Source organism: Rhea americana, unplaced genomic scaffold (genome assembly GCF_003343005.1).
Source record: "Rhea americana isolate MKP2758 unplaced genomic scaffold, rheAme1 scaffold_0, whole genome shotgun sequence".
In the NCBI taxonomy this organism is placed as follows: Eukaryota; Metazoa; Chordata; class Aves; order Rheiformes; family Rheidae; genus Rhea; species Rhea americana.
The window spans coordinates 4208027-4211913 of record NW_028185037.1 but is presented as its reverse complement, the minus strand read 5'-3'; the positions used below and the strand labels follow the sequence as shown (position 1 = coordinate 4211913).

General features: G+C 40.6%; 1 long non-coding RNA gene across 1 annotated transcript in view; it reads right to left on the bottom strand.

The window, feature by feature from the left end:
• The window catches only part of LOC146601969 (uncharacterized), a 13395-nt gene extending 9720 nt beyond the window's left edge, over window positions 1-3675 (bottom strand). Inside the window, exons 1-2 of the long non-coding RNA XR_014896193.1 lie at window positions 3132-3675; window positions 1842-2005 (exon numbers count right to left, since the gene is read on the bottom strand). This is a non-coding gene — a long non-coding RNA (uncharacterized LOC146601969). The remainder of the gene's footprint in view (window positions 1-1841; window positions 2006-3131) is intronic.
• Between the last annotated feature and the right edge of the window lie 212 nt (window positions 3676-3887).

Genomic DNA, 3887 nt, shown 5'->3' with positions numbered 1-3887 from the left:
AAAACACTTCAGTTTAAATCCTGAAGTAAAAGTAGAAAAAATAAATAAACAAAAAGAATAGGAACAAAGTTACAAACCTAAAGACTAAGCTTTCAAAGGTTAAATCACTGACAGTGAGAAAATGTGAAGTGTCAAAAGCAGGGCATTGGATATCTTCAGCGTATGGAAATATTCATTGATAAGATTTTTGAGGGAGTAAGTCTCATGAGTTCGAAATTAACATTTGATGCGCTAGTTCAAAACAATGAAAGTTCTCTCATGCCTTTAAGAAGTAAGAGACTTAAGTCACTTGTAAAACCAATATAAACTCTTGATATTGACCTAACCTAAACCAGTGTAAATAACAAGTTTTGAAAGTGATCTACTAAACGAAGCAGGAAGTGTTCTTGATTTCACTGGGAAAGGCTTTCAACAATCCTCTCCAAAGCTTTCAGGGAAGAAATCTACAGTTAAGACTAAAAAAAACATATATACTCAAACCAAACCTATGTCTACAAGTAAACACCAATTGTAAGTTTAGACTCAGCATCACCTTACCAACAGACAGAAGAAAAATCAACTGTAGTTTGGAGAAAAACAAAACAAACAAACAAAAAAAACCAATAAAGCTGCCAGTGACAAAGGCTATATCTGTACTTGTAATTTAAATATTGCCAGGAAACATTCTATACATTTAACTGTTAGAAAGTCCCTAACATTATTTTGGCCTAGGCCAGCTAGCACCTTCACAAACAACTTATAGAATGGTAAGGTTGGAAGGGMCCTCTGGAGATCAATTAGTCCAACCCTCAGCGTAGCCCATTCGGGGATTGAACCCGTGACCTTGGCATTAGCAGCACCACGCTCTACCCAACTGAACTAAACCTGCCCAGGCACATTGCAGGAGTTAGCTCCCATCATGGCTGTTTCCTGCAGGAAATTTGGATGTAACCATCCTTTTCTAGGGAGCCGAAATAGTTTAACAGTTGGATACAGGTTATTCTGTGCCAGTTGGTCTCAGTGAGGGAGAAAGTTCCCAGACATGTTTAATTTATGAATACTGACATAGCCAAGTGTTCCAGACTGTAGGCACCTTAAGCTAAAATTATCACAAGAGTGTGACCTGCAGGGTTTTTGTTATTGATGAACAATAGCAGCATATGAACTAACGAGCTATCAAAGTGGGAGTCCTGCGAGATTCTATAGTTTTTCCTCCTGCAGAAACAACTTCCTTGGCAAACAMCACATTTAACTACAACTTCTTATTTTGTCAGTCCAGCTACTTAAAAGGCAAAAAGACTAAGACTATTGTTGGGAATAGAAGGGGAAAAGRAGGAGTCTTCTAACAATCAGAAAAAAGAGCCAGTACTTCGCACATGTAAGAAAGTCCTCCCAAAAGTACTTACAAAAGTATAGTTTTTGTTAAATAATTATTTTACTGTCCTCATTACATCCGATTGTTTTTGTTCCACRTATATTAAGCTTTTTAGCAATTTCTCCCCGAGTGAATCTAAAGACTTAGTACAGAAAATCTACAGTACAGTACAAAAACAGCTGGTTGCCAAGCCAGCAATCTATATGMAGCAGTAAAGTTTGGGGACTGCTTGCTGTGTTAGGGACACAGGCCTATTTATAGTAGAGCCTTCCGAAACACAGTAGCACAACGCATTTACTTAGAACATTAAAGAGTTCCTGCTTATGTTGATGGCAAGGGCTGGTATTTCTTTTTGGCTCACTCAAGGCCTTCAGAAGTGCCACACTGAAGGAAAAGGCAGGGTTCAGGAACACAGATAGAAATTAGGCTGAATCAGCTTAAATCAAAGAAGCTAAAGGACCAGATCTAGTTCCAGCTGCACACTTACCTCGGCATCAGGTGAGCTCTGTAACATAATTTCATGTCTTCGCTTGATGATTAGAAGGTTATTCTCTGGATCTTGAAGCTCTAGACAGCAAGATTCATTCAATCAGACGTGGGTTAGGTCTCAAATACATCTGAGCCAAGTCACCACAGGGTCCTTCCATAGCTCTGGAGAGAGCAGAGAGCAAGACAGTAAATGCTGGGAAGCAAAACAGAGACCTAAAGTTAGGTGAACTGAATCCTCTGCTCTCAGGATAAGTGGGTTGAGTGTTGTTGCAGTGAACATTCGTGGACGGCGTACACACACACACGCCTGAACACAACTGAGCTCAGAGCAGCCAGTCAGACACTAGCATGTGCTCTGTTCTGCCCAGAAATAACATAAGGCTTAGGAAGAGCCCTTCTCAGCACACAGACAGCTTAACATTTACTAACCTWCCTGCCCTAACCAGCTATCAGAAAGGGCATTTGACCAGGAGACCTATACTCCTGGCACCTTCAGGATGTCCTGTTATCAGGAAAGGCACTATAAAATACTGAAACCTAAAGCAATTTCAGGCACATAGAAAACAAATATTCATAGCTTTATGAAGAGTACACGTGTCATGTAAGAGATTTCTCACATCTGAACACAAAATCATTCTCTTTCAGGCATTAGTTTGCTATGTAGCAATACACACGTGCTCTCCTAACACCGTAACTGTGGATCTGACCTCCCAAAAAAACACCTTATTTTCCACTGACTCTAGTGAGAGTTGGAAGTACTAAGTGTCTTGCAGGCATCACTGGATCAGGCTGGTTGGTCACTAAGATGCTATCATGGCACATATAGAAAATTCAGAAAAGGGCTGGAAATGTGAGGTAATACAGGACTACATCTGCGGTTAACAACAAATACATCTTGTGCATGTGGGCGCACCAGTCAAGTAGGCTGGGGCAGCTTATTCTGTTTTCCATTTGTATTCCTGTGACACAGCCTTCTGATTTAAGAACATGAGAGATGATAGTGCCTATCAATACGTATATATTCTGTTTTACACATGGCTGAAATTATTCGTTATGTGCTTCCTGTGTCACAGCCAAAGCCCTGAACACTTGAGTTTGCAAAGTGTGTGTGTGTGTGGCGGGGGGAAGCAAGCAAGAGGCTCCAAGTTTTCTGAAACACACAGTGCCTATTAAATCTGTTTGTGGGTTGTYAGCTGGGAAGACTGCATAATACTGCAAGGGTAAACAAGCTAGAGAAGGCAGATGCCTTAACAGCTACTAATTGGAATCTAATTACTCTTTCAATTACCTTTACTCACCACTCAGTCCCCAAGCTAGCTGATGACAGACATCTGCTGTCCATGTGGCATATTCATCCCGCACAAACTGTATTGCATGTGAAATCAAATGAGATACTGTTACATCARCATTAGCAACATGCTCTGCAGTACAGAAGAGGCATGCTGAACAATTCACAGCACACATCTAGCTACAGACATTTATAGCTAGCATCTAATTTTTAAGGCAATATAGGTACCGTGTTTCTGCAAGATTTCAGCAGTGCAGAGCTGTAGACAAGCGAGTAAATTCTGTATCTAAATAAATACATGGCTGAATCACAGTCACACTGGAGTAATCATGACCTCCCACATCCTTTTGTTTGAGTTCAGTTGCCTGCTATTATAAGTAACAATGTCACATAAGAGCTTCCAACATCAATCMAATCTCAACTTAAAACTGAGAAGGTGTCTTGCACAGAAGAACAAAATACAATCCTTATTCCTCCAGAGAGAGTTTCCTAAATAGTCTACAGAATTGCAAATCCCCAGATCCCCACCATCTAGAGAACTACATATACCTGCTTCTTACTTTTTATAATTATAGCTGTGCCTAGAGGCTTCAMATGGCTGAAGAACTCACTCCGTAATAGGTCTGTACATGCTCGCACTAGGAGCCAGGCCATGCTCTCATGAGCATACAACCTGAAGCACAGAGTTACTTCCCCCTATCATTACTATAACAGCAGCCCTGCCCTTTCCTTCACTAAAAGGAAGGGCCTTTCAGT